The sequence below is a fragment of the Bombus impatiens genome, unplaced genomic scaffold, assembly GCF_000188095.3.
Source record: "Bombus impatiens unplaced genomic scaffold, BIMP_2.2 scf_0377, whole genome shotgun sequence".
Classification (NCBI taxonomy): domain Eukaryota; kingdom Metazoa; phylum Arthropoda; class Insecta; order Hymenoptera; family Apidae; genus Bombus; species Bombus impatiens.
In genome coordinates this window covers 1,088,096-1,097,301 of record NT_176796.1, presented here as the reverse complement: position 1 = coordinate 1,097,301, position 9,206 = coordinate 1,088,096, and positions in this window count along the sequence as shown.

Genomic DNA, 9,206 nt, shown 5'->3' with positions numbered 1-9,206 from the left:
GCGCGACGCGAATCTCCAGGATCCGCGCGAAACTCCGAGTCCTGTCTCGCCGGCGACTCGATCTCGGCTTTTTCGAACGTTTTTTTAAAAAAGAAAAGAAAAAAAACTGCTCGCGGACCGATCAGCAAACGAGTGGATCTCGCGGCGGATCTTTGGAAATACGTTGGAAAGCTTCGAGTAATCGAGCGGTATTCGCGTCAGTCAGATTCCTAGCTCTTTGGGTCGTTTCGTTCGCGGAACGGTGGTTCGAAGTAGATCGGCGAACGAGTAGAGATATTTGGAAGCGAGGTGAGAGAAGTTTGGACTAGTCGAGCAACGATGTATACGATAAGCGAATTTTAGGCTTCTAGTCGCGTTGGCAGAAAAGTGGCTGGAGGCCGATCGGGAAGCGGATGTGGAACTGGTCTCGAGGAAATATTTGCGAGCGATTTGGAAGGCTCCAGGTAAATAGCCCTTGGTCTGTAGGATTTGTACGTACCTCGGTGGAAGGTGTCGCGAGCGTTAGACCGACTCGTGGTAAAAAACGTTACCAATCCGCAGAATATTACGTTTCCATACGTTCGGAGGTATCCGAAACGGGAGTATGGTAAAACGGTTGATCTCGTCCAAGCTACGCTTCGCACGTATCGTCAAACGAGAGACGATAGTAAATTAATAACCCGGCAAGACATTGTCTCTCCGATTTCGTAGCGACAGAAGGTTGCAACGCGCGTTTCCTCCCGTCCAACGGTATGAAAATGCAAATTGTGAGAAACGAAAGGAGGGAAACCTCGAACCTTGCCCCCGGCGGAGCTATCGCGACGTTATTATGCTCGATCTCGTCCGTTATATTGCGAAAATGAAAAACGCGCGACCACGATGGAATCGTATGACCGTTTATCCGCGAAATATATTCGTCAGCGCCGAAGACAATTACGTCGAACGGATTTGCGGTCGCGGATCATCCCCGCGAGCACGGCTCCGCGCTTTTCCTGATAACGGTATTTCATCTTAAGAACCCCCGTCGTATCGCGAAACGTCTTGCATATCCCTCTTTATGTACGAAAAGTGCTTTAAAGCGGCTCGTGAATCAACCGGCGCGAAAATACGACTAGCCATCTCGAAACCGAGTTTCCCTGGCTCTCTCCTCCTCCTTAACGCGATATTGTGTTAACTCGCGGCTTGATAAATTGCCTCGTCGCTCCCTTTTTTTCTTTCCTCTCTCGTGCAATTCAATGTCGCTTTTGCGTATCTTTAAACGTGCTCTATTAAACGTACACTCGTTCTCCGTGTTACGTATTATTGCAAAGCGACGCGAGTATATCTTTCTCTGGCAAACGAATTAGGTACAAGAACGTTCGTACGGACGCCGTAAAATGTAACGTTCGCGTTTGGCCGGGAAATACTTTTGCTAATTTCGAAGCTGTTACGATGTTTGCGATAGTTCGACAGCCTCGAACGACGACTGCCCGTTGCGGCGTCTCCGTGCGGTGTAGCTTCCGGACTGATAATAATCTTAATAAATATCGAAGTGGTCACCACTTCTGAGAAAACTCCTCATCTGGTCTTTTTAGCCATCGACAGCGTATAGACAAAAGACTGCGACGAAGACAGACCATAAACGGTAGACAGGCGACGTTGGCTTCGGGGTTTTCAGTTATTGGGTAACACAGGTAGCGCGAGGATCTGGACCAGCTCAAATTGTATTCTTACTTATAGTTACATTTCTATTTAAATATGTTTTCTACCTTATTTTATCCACGAGTTTTCTCTGTTTACACATCGAATAACCTCGACAATAAAGATAAAACGTAGCGCCGCGCAGATTTATTTATATCATTTTTCTTCTCCCGGACTTAACACCGTGCGAACCAAAGATTTCCAATTATTCGAAATTCGTCGAATCCCTAAGTATCAGGTCGTCTGAAAGATGTCTTTCGTTTTATAAGGAAATAACGGATGCGCGACATTTTCCGTTGTATATTATTTTATCGAATTACGTATGATCGATTTTGTTCTATCGAGATAAAGATCACAACGTTTGACAGATTAGGTTTCGCGTTTGTGTAAAGATGCGTCGTTGTAAAACACGCGTCTGTAGAAGAAAGACACTTTTCGGACAACGTAATACTAGGAAGAGCGCAAATTCTTCGAAACGAAGATCGAATACGATAAAATGGAACTTAATTCCACTTTGTAGCCGATTCGAAGCTTCGAGCGATCAGGTAGAAAGAGCTTTGAGAGGTCGTGCGAGCAGCGAGCCAACGATCGTGGCGAGCTCGTTAGCCGTGTGACGGGTGCAGGGAACGATTTCTTTCCGCGAATTCTCGCGTGTCTACGGCTCGATTCGCGGCGCGATGACACGCGCGTTAGCTAATGCCCGCGGTAACACGACACGAGTTCTTTCTGCCGTTCGTGATTTCCATTCTCTTTTTCGTGTCCCTGTAACGGTGGCCCCTGGTGGCTGAGCCCGTTCTCCGTCGTAGGTACGTGATGACTCGCCTTTGCCACCATTAGATCTGCCGACTCGAATTTCAGTTGCACCGCTGAGAAACGGAACGACCCCGTTCGCCTTGTACCGTTGCACGCTCCAATCCTGTCCGATTTCCACTTCGGTTTCTATTCGCTAGAGCTGCACGCTTTTGCAATTACTTTTTCGCCTCGCTAGAATTACGGTGGAACGCCATTCGTTCGTACCAAGTTTTAGTTAGTCGAATTCGTTTATGCGGACGCGAATTATTATTTTACGTATCGGCCAACGGCAACGGCTACTCTCGTCCCTCGACGAGTTCCTACAAAAGCGGGGTTCCACTGTATATTTTCGAGATGTCGAGGAACGTCGAAAGGTAATTTAAAAACGAACAAGAGGTAACGTTTGAAATTGCCGCGCGTTAAACGTAGTTGATCGCAGGCGAAAGAATCGTTTGTAAAGTTTGGATCGTTACGGATCGTCGCATGTCACTTATACGACACCGTTTCGAGCTCGTAGTCGTGGATAACCACGTTGCAAGAGGTTTACGATTTTACTTTATTGCCTTGACGATGCATTGTCAAAATGTGTTATGACCGCGATGTATAGAGCGTAGTTTAATATCCTGTCTGCATTTAATCGTAGCGGTATTAGAGTACGGCTACGGGTGGTCCCATTAACTGTCCGCCAGGCTGAAGCGGCTTTACTTTACCTTCCTCGAATATATCCGACCTGTATTTACGTTATTAGTTCACCGTAACATCATCAAGATTTTTCCCGGCCGCGAAATTGCCGATTAACGCTTCAAAACTTTAAGCCCTTCCCCCGGGCCAACGAAATTAAATGGAACAATGAACCCCGGCAATCTCGTTCACTCAACCCCTTTATCCTGTTCCTTGCGTTCAATTCACCGGTCTTGTTGATAAAGCTTGCGTTTAACTATTTTTTCCTTCGCAATTTCTCTATGGTAATCTTACTGTACTTTCCAAGTAAAAAAGCTTCGAGTTTTCCTCCACTTCGATACTTCAGGCGTTAAGTAGCGCAACGTAGCAAACTTTCGCCGGCGTTTTATCAACGAGGCACACCGGTTATCAACGAGGAATCTTAATTTATCAACGTAAGACCGAAGCTTACGTTGTCTAAGACGTAATTCGTTGTCGATCAACGATCCACGGGTTTGCAGCAATAACGAGACAGCAAGCTCGAATATCTAAATTTTATTTATAGCGACAGAACATTTTATCGCTATCGATTTCGATTAGTTCACCACTATCTGTACGTAGCGAGTCGTAGTGCTGTTACGAGGCGTCGAAAGATTCGAGGATTCTATGGGAATTTGGTGGGAGAAAGGATAAACGAAGGTGGTGGGGGATCGTTCCCTGGTGACCTTGAGCTACCAATCGATTCGAAACGAGCTGTAGCTTCGGCAACGCGATCACGTTCCAATAAGAATCGCAGCCTTTTTAACGTTCTTTTAACACGGACTTTTTCTACGGTAGCCCGGTGCGTGACGTTAAGTAGTCATAGTCAATGGCAACGCAAAGTGAAAGTCGTCCGTTATGGAGGGGACGTTGAAATTGCGATAAGTTTCGTTTCATCGGGCCGAAACGATCGCCGCAGTTTCGGATTTACGATCTAAACGACGGCGGTTCGTGCTCTCGCCGCTCGTTACGACGGGCCCGACATTAACGTCGGGATCGATAACAAATTAATAAAATTAATTATACGCAAGCCGCGATACGTTCAGCTCGTACGACATTTTCTATCGATTATTCGTACCTTTTCATCCAGTCGACGGTTTTAACACGAATTCGATCGCTTCCACGAACGCTTTATACTACATCTTCGTTGATCATCCGATCCGACGATTATTGCTGCTCGTAAATTATTTTACGTATTAAAAAGTGATACGAGCTAGTCACAAGTCCAAGTGGTTAGCCGATTCTCTGGAGATTATTTAATAATTTTGCCGATCGTTTTGCGAGAGCTTTATGATTCTATAAATCCTAGTACTGAAGTTTGTGATTATTTATTTAATTTTCCAAAAAAAAAGAAAAAAACAAAAGAACAGATTTACTGCAACGATCGAAAGGATCCAGGAACGGATCACACGGGAAATAGCTTTTGCTAAGTGACGCTAAAAAAGAGGAAAAGTTTCGGTTTAAAGACGTTGCCACAGCTTTGTCCGCTCAGCCGGTACAGCGCTACGAGCTTGCAAGTGCTTCGGCCATACTTTCGAGCATGATTCGCACACCGTAAATACGTGCACGAGCTGTCTCCGAATGTAGGATACGCGAACGACGACGAAGAGGACCAGACAGAGATTTCGCTGGAGCACTATGTCTCGGTCGTAAAATGCGGGCCCGCGGGTTAAATTTGTATTTGTAGAGTCGAGAGAGAGGCAACGTGGCGGCTCGTGTACCATTTCGCCGTCCGGTGTGTTTGGTCACGGGACGTGTTTACTCTTTCTTTGACACACGCCACTGGTTAAATAGCGGTTGACTGCGCTGTCAATTTTCGGAATAGTAATTGCCCAATTAAGCGCCGGCTGGCTCTGCCGCGGCCCTCGTAAAATAGAAGAATCGAGTCGCAATTTTAGACGGCAAAACGGTTCTCGTGTGCCACATTGTGCGCGTGATTCGGCCTTTCAATGCCCTGGTCGACGTTTACGACCTTATTTTGTAACACGTCCCGGCCCCTTTTCCATCCAGCTCGGCCTGAATATGCAACAATTTTGCCTTACGAATTTCCTTTTATTTTTACGACGAAAGAGATTTACGAACGTTTTGTTCTTCCCGATCGATATCGGCGATCGTGCATCGACACCTAAATCTCTACGTAGCGTAAGCTTACTCGATCGCGAGCTTTTCGGATCTCGGATCTTAAATTTCCGTCGAGTCGGACGAATTTTACAAATTATAGATTCCGTCGAGTAACATACGATCGATAACTTTCAATTCGATTCCATAAAAATTGCGTAATCGATCGAGCGATATGATCCATTGATAGTCAGACAGTTTACGTTTGTCTGAAAATACGTACCTTCGATTTCGTTCGTATCGATTTTCTCCAAAATTTCGAGTCCTCTTTTCCTTCTACGATTATACGCATTCGAGAAGGAGACGAGAAGGAGACGACGAAGAAGGAGGAGGGTTTCGGTTAAAGAAGAAAAAAGACGGAAAAAGGAGGAATAAAAGAAACGACGGAGCGAGATGCTTCGAACAATGGAAATTTCCAATGTTAATTCCACCGGTGAATCGATGGAAATCGCATGCAACGCGAAGGAATTTATTTAACTGTGAACCGTCTGATGCGCGAGTGAGATTCTACGGCAAGGGACAAATAACGTGGATATTGTTTTCTAAATCAACGCGCGACTCCGCATGCATATGCATAGCTGCAGCTACGCGGCTAAAGAAGGAACGAATGGGTCGGTCGGTCCGTGTCGAGACAACAATCGGTAAATTTGATAAATATTCATCGACGGAAGTGTTTGGGCAATCGTTCGACCCTGAATTTCAACTAAATTCGTTAGATCGAATTCGTGTATGACTATTCCGTGACATCGGCGTAACGATTGTTTCGCTCGTTGGCCCTGAAAACCCGAAATACGATACGCCTACCGGAAAAGTCGCGCAAATTTTTCACCAAAAATTCATCATCCACAGCTGAGAATGATTCTTCGTGAAACGTTTTTCGTTTGTATTTGTTATTATAAAAAATTCATCGTATTTTTTGAAATCACCACAACGCGTCGCTTGTTATTACTTATTTTCCGATTAGGAAACCAAAAGACGGATACCGCCAGGAGTCGAAATACGAAATTCCTAACATCTCGACGTACCATTGCGATTACTAGTGGGCGATTCGTGTTTAATCACCGTCGAGAACGATATTTCCTCGACGATCCGTTATGCTTGGTCGAGAAATCACAGGTGCGTGGGGCACCTACCCTCGCTCGTGCGTCCCATCATCCGCCCGTGGCCAGGATTACGCAAGATAAACGCTTTTAATTATTTTTCCCCAGCGTGCTCGAGGAAGCCTAAAATCCCTTCGGCAAACACGAGTAATACGAATCAACCCCCGACAGGATGCAGCCCTTCGCTCTACCCATCTCTTCGTCTCTCTCTTTCTCTGGCGCGCGTGTAACTGCGTCTCGCTGAGCTTTGTGCGTGTGTACGCACGCGCGCGTAATATCTGCAGCGGCGTATCCATTCGGTACACAAATTCGAGTGCCTGCTTTGTAGATGTATGTTTGTACGGTGGGAAAATCGTATCGGACTGGTCCTTAGAAAGTCGCTTGTTCTTGTATCAACCGTGACGGGTCCGTAGGTAATTTCTCGTCGTTTCACGCGGTATACTTTACCCGAGATGAAAGCTCGACCGCTTTAATAAAAATCGTGTCGCGAGAAGAACGTAGACGGTGTTGGAAAATGGCCATGAAACGGCACACGCCGTTAATCGAACACGAAGCTTCGCGAATTTCTTTGGCTACCGGCCGAGCTACGCCACTGCTCCGGAGGTTGCAAGGGATGCGAAGAAGGAGCAGAAGAAGAACCGGAGGGAGGCAGCGGTGGATAGAGCGCAAGGTACACGCGTGGAGGGAGAGAGAAAGTGGGTCTTTTAACAGGCCATTATTGTGTGTCGGGGACATTTTCCCGGGCCATTATTGTATCTGACGATAAGTCGGGAGATAACCGAGCCGACCGGGTTTCCTGACGTCCCCCGTCGTTCTCGCAGGCGGCGTGTGCGCGAGAAAATCGCTATTACCATCGAGATTCGATCGATGACTAAGCGTTGTTTGTTAAGTGGGTCTCGTTGGGACCGTCGTTGCCTAACCCCCTCCTTCTTTCACTTTTTCGTCGATCCTCGAGCGCGTAGAGCAACGCTAGATATCGCCCCTGCGCCCAACTATATAAGCAATTTCGAAGAAAAAAACGATCAACGATAGGATAGGAGTAAGCTCTAAGCTGACCGGTTTAACGCCAAGACGAGTTCACGGAACGTCGAGGGATTCCGTGAGTTCAATTAGAGCGCAACGTCCCGTCAAGGTCCGACGATCTTAATTAGCCCCCGATGTCTAAGGTGGTCCGGCTAACCGTAGATTAGGAAACGTCGATAGGGGTCTTAATAACAAGCGACATTATCCCCGCGACTCATAACTCTGCGGTACGGTTAGCGAGCGATCGCGGACCGAGAGAGCGAGCGAGCGAGCGAGCGAGGGAGAGAGAGAGAGAGAGAGAGAGAGAGAACGACGCGTTGCACGGCGAACAAAAAGAGAACGGTGCCGGAACAAGGAGGTGGAAAGGGATTCGGGGGGCTGCCCTTCAATTATCGAGCGGGGCTCGCCTCACGGCGGCCATGTTGCACGATCCAACGATGTCCAGCTTCGGTGTCTATTCTGGACACCCGTTCAGGACTCGGCCGGACTGGCAGCGGACTCCAGCCAGGACTATTGCATATGTATTATATGCGATTGTGTTCCGAGAAACTCGTGGCCGACATACGAGGACTCTGTTGGCCGCTCTCTCCTTCCTGCTCGGGCCAGCTTCGCGGGATAACGCTCTTCCTCCGTCTTCAGAGAACTCTACCAGAGTCACTTTGCACCTGGCTCGTGTTCACTCGTTGGCAGCTCTCGTTTCGAGCGAACGCCACACGATATCGTCTATCCCCTTCCATCTTCCTCGTAATCGTCGTTTTTTCGCCCTCTGTTTGTTCTATCCTCCCAATGTTCTCCCATTCTCTGCTCCCCTTTGCTCCTCGTCCTGCCTTTCTTCGTTCCTTCTTCGTTCCTCCTGCTCGTTCGCTCGATCGCTGCTTCGTTTCAACGGAGGGATGAAGGCAAGTACAAGAACGAGGCGAGCTCGTCCATCTTGCCGCGCGATCGTGCGACCACTGTCGACACAACCACGGCAAATTCGATTCGGGATGGTTTTTTCTGCGACCATGATTAGGAGCGTACTTCGGGGATGTTGGTCGGACACGATTCTCCTTTACGTTTCTACTATGGCGGACGATATCCTATTAACCTCTTCATCGTCTTTGTTTCTCATCGTCGTTCTATTTTTCTGCTTATTTTTATACGTTACGAGTATACGTTTACGTCTATGTTTCTAATTGATCTTCTTCCGTTTACGATAATCGTCGCTTCGTAATCCGCGTAGTAACGAACTTTACGCTACGTCTACGATCGAGGAAAATTCCAGAAATATCGCGATATTTACGGAACGAACCGATAGTTTCGTTTCGATTAATTTCATTTAACATTCGACTTAATTATGACGCGAACGACGATATACGATTTTCAGACGCGTCCTTTTGACCATTGACATATTATCATCAGTGTCAATGCCTGGCCCGATTGTTCCGAAGCATTGACCCTCCGTTCGCGGTTAAGTGATTGTATTCCAATTATTTTCGTTATACCGCCATTCTAATCGATTCGATAATCGGTTTACAATCGCCGGAAGTATTACGTTTCGATCGTTCGCTCGACTATGTAAATATTGCGAATGCCCATAATTCACGATTATAACAAACTGGTATTTTACCGTCACGGTTCTTCGTCCACTAGTTCCTACTAAAAATGCACAGACGATGGACGAAAAATACAAACGTTGATCGCTATTTTCTCTATTGTTCCACACTGCTGTTTATTATCTCGTCATTATTGTTTTGCTCGAAATCAAGTAACTATAAGCGGAACCATAATTAACCACGATAACTGATTTTATCATCGTTGCCGTGAAAAATATTT